General features: G+C 42.3%; 1 long non-coding RNA gene across 2 annotated transcripts in view; it reads right to left on the bottom strand.

Moving 5' to 3' along the window:
• The window catches only part of LOC148216605 (uncharacterized), a 34515-nt gene extending 21644 nt beyond the window's left edge, over positions 1-12871 (bottom strand). For both annotated transcript variants that reach the window (XR_015794682.1, XR_015794683.1), the window contains exon 1: positions 12579-12871. This is a non-coding gene — a long non-coding RNA (uncharacterized LOC148216605). The remainder of the gene's footprint in view (positions 1-12578) is intronic.
• Positions 12872-13716: the final 845 nt, after the last annotated feature.

Below are 13716 nucleotides of genomic sequence, written 5' to 3'. Positions count from 1 at the left end.
AGCCTAAGTCCAGAAGGTAAGAGGCAGGACAAGGCAAATGTTCCCGCTAGTGGGAAAACAAATTGTCAGAACTCTGAAATATGGCTTACCCTAGAATGAGGGCGGTGGAACTGTAGCATCCAGATTTTATGAAACTACAACTTTTAGCAGCCCCAGCCAAGACAGCCAATGGTGAGACATGCAGGGCAGTGTACTTTAGCAGGAACGTCTGGAGGGTCCCATATTCATCATCCCTGCTGCACTGAACACGGGAGCGGAAGAAGAGCTCTTGTCTCACCATGCAGGGTATTCATGGCGGTGAGCTGATTTTTTAAAATTAGGTAGAGAACTTACCAAAATAAATACTTTAGCTTCCAGATGACTGATTCAGGGTGTAATAAAACATAATCCATTTATGTAGATATATTTCACAGGAGAAGAGTATTCATCACTCATATTTGGCCAAGTGTTTCACTTTGTTCTACATTTGAATTTCCATCCTTTAGGGAATAACTTCAATGTACTCCAGTCTAATGAGAACAATCTCTGTGCTGCGAAACCCATTTTTCTATCCTGCCATAAGCACACGAGGCTGCTTCCAAGGCAGCAAGAAGAATAGCAATAAGTGCATCCAAGCTTCACAGCTCGTAAGCCAGCTTTCCCTAATCTGCTACCTTCCAGATGTGTTGGGACGGTCCTTCCCAGAATTTGCAGACCCAGCACAGCTGGAAGATGCCGGTTTGGGAAGGCTGCTGCACGCTTTCAGTCCACCTGACAATCGATGTTGGTCTTGTTACAAGAGTGGGAAAAGGCTGAATTCCATAAGTGAAAGCCTAAAATCCCCAAAGGAAGTCTAGACAAATGAACCAAGAATCAGTCAAGGTCCTTGACTGTACATTCTAGTCAAGACAGCTATTTCTAAAGAGCCCTCCATACGAATCCAACATGTGATTCCTGAAATATAATGTAGCAACACATGTAAGAGACACAGAGCCCATCTGCACAAGTCACATCTTTGTGGGTACCAGCTGTGCAGGCAAAGTCCCTGGCTCCCCTGGGTTTAGCTGGAAGATGTTTGCCTGAATGTGATTAGAACCATCAGCGTCATTAGGAACTCTGTTATATTGGAATTAGCTGTCACAGCGGCTTCTACCTGCATACAAGATAACACTTTTCAACATACAATAAAATGAGATTAGAGGTACTAGAATAAGCTGGTAGGAGCTCTTGTTCTTGGAACTTATGCAAGCATAATGTTTGAATAGGTATAAGATCTCTCTGCATTTGGAGGGACTACCTCTAGCAAACATCCTTGAAGAGGCCTTCTCTCCTTTTCAAGACCAAAAACGGGAAATTTGGTTTGTTTTTTAAATAAGCCTGTAATTTGTATGAGCACCTGTGTCACAAGTGTCACAGATGTGGTTATGACTAATTTAAATACCACTGATTTCATTTCCCTGATCTTTGATTTCTAAGTTTCTAGATACATCATATACAGAGCTTTTCTGCACTTCAGTCTTAAGCTTGTTTGACTTCCATGTTGAAACCAGTTGTAAATGAAGTTGGAATACAAAACTGCTCCCGAGATTGCTGGCCAAATACTTGGCCAACAATTCTGGCAGGTGTTTGGTCTGGATTGCAGTTAATATGGTCCATGACTGGTCGATTCTCCTGCTCTTGAGCCCTCCTCCATGGACCAAATTTTGGTCACTTTCCTTCCCATGGACCAAATTTTGAGAACATACAATTTCCATGAATAGATCTTCTCTCTCTCTCTCTCTCTCTCTCTCTCACACACACACACACACACACAAATTGCCTCCCATCCTGTATTTGATATCATTTGATCCACTAGTGGGCTAGAAAAAGGAAAAAAAAAAAAGGAAACACCAGTTTTCTTTTCCTTCCTATCACATGTGCTAGAAAGGGCAAATGACAAAATGCTTGTCAGTTTCACTGAAGGGGAAGGGGAGCGAAGGGAAGGGAAGGTCCACAGTTTCACTGTGAATCTGTTAAACAAACAAAAAGCAGGTGTTTTACCAATCACTGTGATTCTGTGGTTCCATTGGTGGACTGATGAAACAAAACAAATAAACATTTAGAAGTTCACAGTATCAAAGGTCTACCAGTAAAAGAAAGGAGAAAATGCAAATGTTTACTGGCCCAAACTGGATTAGCCCCTTCAAAACAGGGCAGAAAGCCTACCAGTCAGGCACTGGGAGGGAGGGGACATTTCCAACACAGTGACAATAGCCAACTGGAGTGGAGGATTGCCTTCGATGAAAAGAAGCACAGCAGGCAGACCTCACAGCACCACTTGTGCCAGCAGACGTTGGGGGAAAAAACAATTTTGGTCATGGATCCAGATGGGCAAAAGATGCCTTGATGAAGGGCTGGGGCAAGTTGAGGGCCTTGTCTTGTGTTCATGTCCTCATGCTAGTGCTCTGTATCCATGCGGAGGCAAGCAGGACAAGCAAATGACCCACATACATACACTCATAGCACTTTTTATCCATCAAAGTATTTTAATCAATTTAATCAATTAAATAAAATAATATGGTACCAGTTCATAAATCATTGGATGCCACACCCCACAAAAATAGATGAATAGTCATACTTTAAGGCCTGACTTTACAGTATATGTAAACATGTATAACTAAATCCTATCCATATGTGATAATTCTCTTCCTCCCCACCCCATTTTTGTCTTTTTGTTTTTAAAGAAAAAATGCTCCAGAAAAGCTGATTTTGAGTGTAGAAATGGCAAGGAAGAGATGCTCTTTCCTCTTTTGCCAATTCTCTCCCCCAGTTTTCCTTGAAGATTTTCGGCAAGCACACTAACTCTTTCAAAACACCATTGTGCTGTAACACAAGTGTACATTTCAACCCTTTTTTCCCCCCATTTTGGCATCAGCCCTGCTCTAATATGTATGTTTACTCCATGACAGTTCAGGGTGACTTCTGCTCCCAATCAAGTTGCAAATGATTTTGTTTATAAAATGGCTGCCACACCTGTAAAAGCTGCAGTGGTGATGTATTTGCAAAACCCCTAAATAAGCCAAAATGAGCACTTCAGCATATGTCAACCTTCTTCTTCTACAGGCACCGAGAGCTGCACCTGGTTATGAGCGCAGATAAGCCAAAGTGTACTATGCTAAATTGAACAGGGATTGACAAACTACCTGGTGTTCATTTCTTACCACGGTTGTGGGCCTTTTCAGCCAGCTTATAGAGGGATGTGATGCTGCCTATAAGGGCCAAGAAGAGAATGACTCTTCATCTTAATTAGGGAAAGAAAAAAGACAGAGTCCAGAAGGAAAGAACGTTCTTCTGGGCATGGTGGCACGTTCCATCTCTCAAGAATCTTTTTTAATCAGGTTTCTATAGGCCTTTCTTAGCTGATGAGGAGGTTGGTCTCAAGTGTTGAGTCCAGTTGAAGAAGCTTTTCTTTGATCTGAGCAATCTCCTCCCTAGCAAGCCAAATTTCTGAAGGGCTCAGTGATAACAGGTAAGAGAAGATATATTATGGGGATAAGCCCCAAGAGGAGGAAGAAGCTTATTATGAGATTCTGTTTCAGAAGTAGCTGCTTGCTTCAGGGACAATACCCATGATGGGGAGATGGAAAAGGGAGAGAGGAGAAGTTGCAGGTTATGTTCAGGAGGCTAGATCTCACAGGCACCAGCTTCTCTGTTGGGAGAAAAGGGTGGCTGAAATGACTCTCAGTTAACAGAATTCTCAGGTGGAGACTTGATCTGGCTGTAAAGTTGAGAAAGGACATCCCTACCTTACTTTTGAGCAATTAAGCCTGGTAATATACTAACTATTCACTGTTGTTATTAAATCTAATATTAGGTCATTCTTACAGTGAACACTGTGGGTAGAGCCAGCTAACTTTATTACTTGTTTATAGATCTCGGTTTTTTATTTTATTTTAATTCCACAGAAAACTGTAGCATTTAGATATATCTTCCCAGTTCATATAGGAATGACTATCAGAGAGCAGTCATCTATTTCAAGACTGCCAGTTCCAAATCCAGTTTAAAAAAAAAACACATACCAGCAAAATGAAACCAGAAATGGATCATAAGAAAGGGAACAAAACAGTCAATTAGCATATTGGCAGTAATTATTTCTAAATTTGCCTCTGAGATAAAGCTAGTGTGTGCAAATTTTATACAAACCGATGCCTCTTCTGCCTTTTTTGGATGATGTGTTTTCCTTTGGGGGAAATATGTAAGCGACTATCTTAATAATATAACTGATCTTAGGGCTGCCTTTTTCTGTACGTGACATCACCCCGTGGGCTTTTGCTTACATCTGAGGCTTTGCTCTGAATATGGAACATTTAAATGAGACGTGGAGCTCATCCAACTGCTAGAGAAGAACTTTTTTAGCGGTGATTGCAGCTCATCCCTTGAGAAATGTACAGTGCCTTTCTTTCTGTATCAGGCAGACTCCTGGTTATCCAGAAGATTTCTAGCTTAGTATCATGCCGTACCCTGCCAAAAAAATCTACATTTTTTTCCTATTGTAGTAGTCTCATTCAGTTTGATGAAAGAGAATTTGCTTTCAAGGGAGAAGAGAATGCTGGAGCCATTCTTACAGTAAACCAGTGTTTCTCAACCGTGGCCACTTTAAGATGTCTGGACTTCAACTCCCAGAATTCCCCAGCCAGCATTCTGGGGAATTCTGGGAGTTGAAGTCCAGACATCTTAAAGTGGTCACGGCTGAGAAACACTGCAGTAGACTGTGTTCTCCTTTTGCTCATAGCTGGCAGGCCAAGGGACATGGGTGAATGTTCTTCCTTTCACTGTATAACCATCTCCTCAGCAACCTGCAGCTTCCCTGGGTTCCCTCATCACAGTTCAGTCTCTACCGGCTTCCTGATGGCCCTCCTCCCATGGGGCTTTTTCAGCCCGAGAAGCTTCAGAGTGATGGAAAGATGTGTATTAGGGGGGGGGAAATGACAGCAATAGCAACCTGTCCCACCCGCTATTATGAAGTAAGCTTTTTTTTTAAAAAAAAGCATAAATTAGACATAAATTCTTGAGTATCCCAAGAATAACAACAACCGAAGCCTCTTTCACAGGAGAAGAAAATGTTGGAAAAATTGCAAGTCGACACAACATTAATTTGGCTAGCCCTTTCACTTTATTTCTGAGTGACCACTTAGATTATGTTGCTATCCGGTCCATTGGTCACTGCCTTATCCTGCAACTACGTTGAGAAGGAGGAAACGTATGGAAGGAGGAAGTTATTTTTTGCTACTTTTCTGTATTAGAACTAAGCATCCAAATCTTATTTGCAGTCAGTACTGTGGCCTGATATTTTTCATCTCGCTTTCTTTTGGTGATGTTCCCTGGGCCTATCTCCCCAAGAGCTTGAAATGACAAAATTGTGCATTTACAAGATGGATTTCTATCCCTTCCAATAACTTGCATGCCGAAGATTACACAAATATGTACAAGAAAGCCAGATAGTCTCACTATACTTTTCACAGTTGTTCTGAAGTAGCAACAATTTATGATCATAAACTACTCTTTCCATTCTTTCCAACATACAGTTTTGGCCCAGAATACAATTATAGGTCAGCGCACCGATGAAAACGTTAGCATAGCTGGGAAAGATCTGCAACATGAATACACCTTCAGTAAGCTTCTTTGTAGCCATATCCGACGCATGAGACAGCAGCTATCGCATTCCTTCCATGAATTGTGAGAGTGCTCCTGCCATCAGATACAGTGATGGCCACCAACCTAGATGGACTGATCTGAATTTGGATTGGATGGTTTTAATTTGGTATTGGTTTAATTGTTTTTAGCACTCTTCCCACACATGCATACAATGCTTGCAGTCACTCATGCCTTAGCCACCTTCCAATTGGATTTCTGCAACATGTTCTACATGGGGCTGCCCTTGAGGAGTATTTAGAAGCTTCATCTGGTGCAAAATGCAATGGCGTGGGCAGTTATGTGTGCCATTCATTTGGCACATGTGACATCTCTGTTCCACGAGCTGCGTTGGCTACTAGCTTGCTTCCAGATGCAATTCAAGATGCTGGTGGTTACCTTTAAAGCCTTTCATGGCTTGCAGCCAGGTTACTTCTGGGACTGTCTCTCCCCAGTGGTGTCTACCCATTCTGTTAGATCCAACAGGAGAGGTATACTCTGGGTCCCGTCCACAAGAGAGTCATGCAGTAGGACCCAGGAAGAGGACCTTTTCTGCCCTCTGGAATGTCATACCCCCTGACATTAGACTTGCCCTGACCCTGCTGGACTTTTACAAGGCGTTAAAATTTGGCTTAACCATCTAGCCTAGGGCTCTGGTGGTATGGGTGAGCCTGTTTCATGGTTCAAATGTGGTATGTTATAAATGTTCTCAGCTGCTATTTTATGCTATTGATTTTTTTAATTAATTTTGGTTGTTTTTCTTTTGTTTTTAATTATTAGCCACCCAGAGTTATGCATATGAGATGGGCAGCCATATAAATTTATTAAATAAATCAGTATTCATGAAAAGGCTAGATTATAAATGTTGTGGGGGAGGTATACACACACATACATTTAGATAGATAGATAGATAGATAGATAGATAGATAGATAGATAGATAGATAGATAGATAGACAGACAGACAGACAGACAGACAGACAGACAGACGTCAGAGGCATTAGATAAATAATATTACATTAGTTATTAGACAGAATTCAGAGGCATGCAGGTAAGCTCCTATGAAAGAATGGCTACACTCTTGTATACGTTAGCAAGCCATACTGTTCTCAGAAGGATTTACTTCTGATGGTAATTGTGATTTGGATCAATGTGACTTTCTCTCATTAAATTGTAGCGGAACACCACAATCCTGTATGTTTACTTGGAAATTAATATGACTGAAATCAATGGAGCTTATTCCCAGAGAAGTGGATATAGGATTGCAGGTTTACAAGCTCACCTTTAATGCAGGGGGCTCCAACCTCTCCCTCTTCCACACAACTTCAGTTTGTTTGTGGAAGTCTGTCTCTTTAAAGTATACTATTAGATTGATACCTGAAGTCATCTGAGATGATGAGCGGCCTTGGCAGGCATCCATGCAGAAGCACTGCCAGATGAAATGAAAGGAGCTGCAGAAATACCTCCTATTATTTAAAGGCAGAAGTAGCACTGGCCCAGAAGCACAAGCCACCAAAGGCCTTCAGTCCGACTTAATTTGGGACAGTCCACAGGAAATCTTCAAGACCCTGGAGAAATGGCTGTCCCAGGAACTCTGGGTTCATGGCCTGGCGTGCCCAGGCCCAATCAGAACACACAAGACACAGAGATCCTTTCAAAGGTTATTCCATACGGAAGAAAGATGCTTGGAAATAGTTTCTAGGACTAGAATTCAGAGTCCCCCGGTTTCTAGCCCGGTGCCATAACCACTACACCAAACTGGCTCTCATTAAGATGGATACAAATGATTAAAAATGCATAAAATGGCTGGACATTGGCTCATCAAAATGAGTTTGGTGCCTCAAAGCAGCTTCTTCATCAAACAGTAAATGCAGATACATGTATGCTCCCGAAAGAAGGGACCAAAATAAATGTTTGATTTTAGAAAGTCGCTGCCCAAAAGGGGTGGAGATAAAAGCAAGAAAACTGCTTGTGGAAAATGCACCAGTCACCTATCAAAATACACACATTGGGAGAAGCGCACACAAATGCTTCTTTGAATTTCTGGGAAGACATTTGAATCATTGTTAAACTGATGGAGAAATGGGATGAAGCAAATTTAAGATTTGAAAAATAGGAATCTTAAATAGTCAGATTTGTGCATTAGTATTTACGGAGAGCTTCTGAAATTAAACTAAGAGCCTCCAGATGCACTTCTATGATCTGATTTCGTGAAATCACCCCTCTGGGAACCCTCCTCACCCTCCACCCCACCCCCAGCACAAAAGGCAAAAGGTATTCCTGCCCCCCTTGGTTCTGATGTGATTAGAGGGAACGTCTGCTTGGCCCAAGAATACCAAAAGCACCATTCTTTTTCTTTCCCTCTCTCTTTCTCTGCAAGGTCCTACAATCTAAGTCTATCAAATTGTTGTCATATTCATTTTCTTTAGAATGAAAGATTCAGCCAGATGGCCATCCACATGAAAAACATAACAAAATCTGTTCTATTTTTGCTTTTGTTTTTTCATTGGAAAAAATGCAGTGAGTGCAAACATTACAAAAATAACTCAAACTACATTTCTCCCCTTAACGTGAGTAGGAACACTACAGCACAACCCCCCGAGCGATTCAGAGCGTCATCCACAGCCACCCAACCTTCCTTGTGCCAAAATAATTGTAATGAGGACAGACATGACATTGTCTCCATGGTGGCTAGAAGAAGCTTTAAGGCAGTAGTGGGGATCCTGCTTTAATTAACTGGGATATACATGTAAGGGTCTCTGCAGAGGATTAAACTGCATAGTGCTAATTCTCCTAAACCACAATCTTATGCTTATTTAAGAATAAGATGCACTGAATACTCTTCCTTGGATTCATAAATGACACTAAGCTCACATAAGATAGACTTGCTTTTAATGCAATGTATGAGCCTTATCGTGGTCCAATAAACCAACAAATATGGTTTATGGCTTAGCGTTATTGCGGAAAAAATGCCTACTTTAGATAAGGGACCAAAGCGATTGGAGATGCAACAAAGTATATTTTATTGGCATGCACAATTACAGGGATCACCAGGCTCCTTACCAGAGAAGTGCAGGAGAGCTCTGAACTACACAAGATTACAGATGATATACATTTGGTTTGTTACACTACATAAGAAAGATAAAGGAAATATTGTAAATCAGAGTGCAACCCTTACACCGGAATGCCTTTGATAAGAGATTGGGGGGGGTGACATTCCTATGGCCCCCCAGCATTCCTTCACACTTTGAAGATTCTATCCGGCTAGGCACCATCAACACGCTCTATAAACAATAGCAGGTATTGTGTCCATATACGTCCTCCTTTCACACCATTTGGTTCACTTTCTAAGGAAAGACAGTTGTCTGGTTTCTGTTATGCGTCTCCACTCAAGAGTCATAGCCCTAGCCTTTATTTCAAAGGGCAATTCTACTACAGTTCTGCTTTAAATCAAGAATGGGCTCTTTCTAAAAGAAAATAAATGAAGTATATATGAATTAAATCTCCACAGGGTTAGGTATGTACCAGATCACAATGGCTTATTTAGCAAAGTGAGGCAGTGGGATGTGACCAGTAATTCCCTTACATTCAATTTTTCAATTAGATTTATGTCTACAGAGTTTCTATAGAGCAGAGTAAGCTTCACTGCCACTGCTTGATAAAACAAGGCTTTCCAGATACCAACCCATCCATTTTTCAGGCCTTTATAATGCATGCTGGAAAGAATTTGGGAATACTTCCAAATTGTCTTAATCGTTTTTTAGATCTAAAGACTATAATGGTATAATCATAGACCCACAGGCCTCTGTGGGGGGCAAAGGTGGGAAATGACATGTGCACCATCATGTCATCACACAAATATAATTATGTCATGATGCACATACCATTTTGACATCCTTGTGGCTTTGTGGCTTGTAGAAGATGCCAATCCTTGTTTGCCATAGTTACCTCCAAGCTGGCCAAAAACTGAGCTTTCCTCCACCCCAACAGTGGACCTGAACTAATAAAGATCCCATCATCCCCTTCCACGAACAGAAAAAATCCTTGCTAGTCCTCCCCCACCCCCATATACTTGCCCATATGTTTGCCTGTTTATCTAGTGTTGTTTTTAATCTTCTGAGAAGTTATCCTATGAAGCGGATAAAACAAATGTAAATGAATGTTCCTGAATGCAGCAGCTTCAGGGCCATAGCCTTAAAGTAGCAAACTTGCAGACAGAGGCCCTTCACAGTGGCTGTGATCATGATTGCACGGCAGTGTGTGAGGGCTGCATACTTGGTGACATTATGCAACGCTTCCGATACAGGAGTCCTTCTGAACTGTGGGGGAGGAGGGTGTGAACCAAGATCAGGTGGAAAGAATCCATGCACAAACGCAGGACATCAGAAGCTAGGCTGCTAAACCCCTATGGGATGGGGTGAGAAGGGTAAAAGAGGGTTGACTGCAGATGCTGTATTGCCCTGGTTTCAGATGTAAATGAAAGCTGGACAAAGACCTGGGGAAGCAGAGGATGTGGTGAGAAACTCATTCCATGGAAAATGGACCATCCCTGTGGGCTGCAGAAGAATAACAGAGGCTCTCAATGCAATAACAGTGCTGATAACCTTGCAAATTTTAAAGAGAAAATTGGCTTTTCATTACTGGGGAAAATGCCAAGGGAGGGAGGAAGATGCATCAGCTATCCACAGGAAGGCTTGTGCATCATGAAAAGTGTCCGTAAGTGGACTAAATCAACTGTCTGGAATAGCTGTAGATAATTTCTAGATTGTTCATTTTGAAAAGCCCTTGATAGTCTTTCTATTATCAAACTTGATTTGAGGCCAGTTTAATTAACTATCATGGCCTCTTGGAAAGAATTCTGGGAGCTGTAGTTCAATTATGAGGTCTTGCTTACAAAATTATATTCCCAGAATTCCTTCCGGATGACACTTATGCCAAATTAACTGGATAGCTAGAGCATGTTCATTTTTTCCATTCCCAGCCAAACATGCTTAGCTCATGTTTGGCTAGGAATGGAATCCTGTGGAATGGCATCTTTCAATACATACTTTGGAGCAGCCTTTCCCAATCTGATTAGATGTATCCAGATTGCAGTTCCAGCATCCTGGGTTGGAAGAGGCTGTTTTGGAATACTGTATAATTGAAATGTTCAGTTAACAGTCCAATCAGTTTTAAAAAACCAAATATTTAAGCAGTAAACAAGCAACACTGAGCGATTCTGTATTCCATTTAATTCCACTGTTCTCTCTGACTAAAGATAGATACCCTCACCATCATTTCACAATTTTTTCATTCCTTTAATTGATGGATCACATCACAGACTTTGGACCCTTTTTTCTCTGTCCTAGTAAATTGAGTTCACTAATGCCTTTTGTCCATGCTAAACAAGCCAACTGGCTGATACAAGCTAGCAGCTGCGTCTGTACTAGAGACAGCCAGCAGTAAAGTTCTTCCACAAAACACCTGCCAGGCGGTGGGGTGGGGTGGGGCAGATTTGGTGACCTCAGCTAATTCCCCCATATAAACTGTGGGAGCTGAGAGCCAGAGTTTCTCAGGGCAGAGATGACAGTTATGTCAACAACCAACAGTTGCCCAGCTTCAAGGCTGAGAAAGCTAAAAGTCCATTAAACCATGGGAAGGATGGAAGACCCAAGGGCCCAAATTAACCTACAGTAAAGCCACTGTACCTTCCTGTTGCCAGAAGAACAATCCATTGTTTCAGTGGCTTCTTCCAGTAAAGATTCTTATCTAGCTGGGCCAAGTTGTGTGCCTTAAGATGAATGTGAACTTAAGAGCCTAGTCAAGCCACGCCAAGAACTGGGAAAATTCTGCTGGTGGGCCTGACATGGGCTGCCTCTCACAATATAGCACACAACACCCTGATCTGCTCATCAACATCATGATACGTTAGAGAAAAAATGGCCTTGATGCATCTGGAGTTGACTTCATCCTGGGACTTCAAAGGCCACTTACAGCTGGTGCTTCAGACATGGCCATACTGCTTTTGGCTTTGGCTTACTGAGTTGTATGAACCCAGCTACTGTAGTCTGTAAGTGAATCATTTATGGCTTAGTGTATAATGTAAATCAAACCAACTATGGTTTGTTCAAATAAACCATGGTTAAGCATATCATAACTTAGGACACTATGTGAACCAGTTTAAAAATTGCCCACTACACATGAAGTTTCATAGCTAGAGCCTTAACCCAAATCATTTCCCTGTGACTTCAGAAGAATACCTGCACATGGTGGGGTGGGAAGGAACAGGCAGAGGTAAGACTACCAGATTTGCCACTAGATGGCAGCAAAGATTTTGGGTTTTGTGTACAGTATCTCTTTTCTGCCATCTAGTCTATGTCTGGATTTCTGCAGCCCAGATTCACTAGCCCAAAATAGAGGACGTTTCTGATCCAGTGTCCTTCATGAGATCTTAAGCTGGGAAGTTTTTTTTAAAAAAAAAATCTTAGAAAAAAATGGCAAGCAACTTCCATATTGTTGCCAAGAAAACTACCTGGACATGACCAGGAGTCAAACTTGACTCTAAGGAAACCTTATTATCCTTTATCTATATGAGCGTAACTTCTTAAGGTATGCCTCCCTCGTCCTGGGACTGCCTGCATGCAAATTATGCACCAAAGCTTCTCCCTGCCATAAAACACAACTAGGATGGGATTTGAACTGAGGTCCCCTAAATCAATAATGTTTTGACCACTGCTATCCTCATTTGGCTGCCTCCTCTAGAGGCCTTATTCTGCAGTTACGAAGGAAAGGGCCAATGTTTAAAATAAGCATCTATTCCTTTATGTTGTGAGATGGGAAAGAAATTTGCAAACCCTTCCCATAATTAATACTGAATGCAAGTTAAGAGCCTTTCTAGAAATGCCCTAATAATGATGAACAAGACACTTACAAAAGACAGTCTAAAACGTACCTTTGAAGTCATCAATACTGTACGTATGCATGTAAGAGCGGCGAGAAAGCAAGCGATCAATTAAACGAGAGAGGAAGCGAAGCGAGGGAGCGTTTGGACCAAACCGCGCGACAGAGATTCCCACCGCTACCTCCCTTCAGATGCATTTCAGACTACGCTAGCAGATAACCTTCGCGGTTAAGAGGCGGGCTTCTTGTCAGAGCCGACCTGCTCTGGTTTAATTGAAAGTCTCCTGTTGGCAGTGGGAGTGAGATATTGGAAAGGGCACCTTCATAGGACGGCCGCGTACTAGAAAGTGACTTGTGAAGCAGGAGAAGGACGCTGGGAAACTAGATATATGACACGGGGCGGGAGGAGAGAGAGAGAGAGAGAGAGAGAGAGAGGAATAGGAAGCAGAAGCGAGGGAAGAGTGCCCCCTGCTGGTCAGCTCCGGTAAAGAGAGATCACCACTTTGCCAGGATGCAAATAAAAAGGTAGATCGCAGGAGTGGTGAGAGCCAAGTATGGCACTCCACCTTGTGATCCACAAAACTTGGTGGTGGTGGTTGTTCATGCGACTCGGATGCTTCCTTCATCCTGTGACACGCACACATGCCTCTCCATAAGGGGTGTCGCTTTATGAGCACCGTCATCCCTTGCCATCTCAGGCCAGGCTTGGCCCCACACCAACCATAGAAGAGAATCAGGAGGAGAATTCTGGAGCTGAACCACCCATGATCTCACAGAGCTGGGGCTTGAGGGAAGATGCCCAGTTCTCCTCTGACACTGCTCTCTTCTCTCAGTTTCCTCCTTGAGCAAAGTACCAGTCAGGTGTCTAAACTTAAGCCCTGTGCACCTCGAACTCCTGTGAAAGGGGACACGTGAGAGTTGGTACCAGCCTATAAATTTAGCCTTTAAACAATATTGGGATAGGGAAAAGGGAATGGTGAGAAAATGGTCCATGTTAGAACAAGAAGTTGCATCCAGTGGTGCTTCAGATCCAACAGAAGAAGAAAGATCATATCTCTGATTCCTCTTCCCCCACCAGCGGCTGCTCGATAGATGTGGGAGCTTCCTTGTTTTCTATTAGCAAAAGTTTCTGCAGGATCAAAACATTATTTGGCACCATCTGACATAACCTTTAGAATCTGACCTTTGTT

This window comes from Python bivittatus, unplaced genomic scaffold, assembly GCF_059951505.1.
Source record: "Python bivittatus isolate LINGU-HERP-01145 unplaced genomic scaffold, Pbiv_v1 ctg000080_np1212, whole genome shotgun sequence".
NCBI lineage: Eukaryota > Metazoa > Chordata > Lepidosauria > Squamata > Pythonidae > Python > Python bivittatus.
Note: the sequence above shows the minus strand (reverse complement) of the source record. Positions and strands in the feature narration are given on the sequence as shown.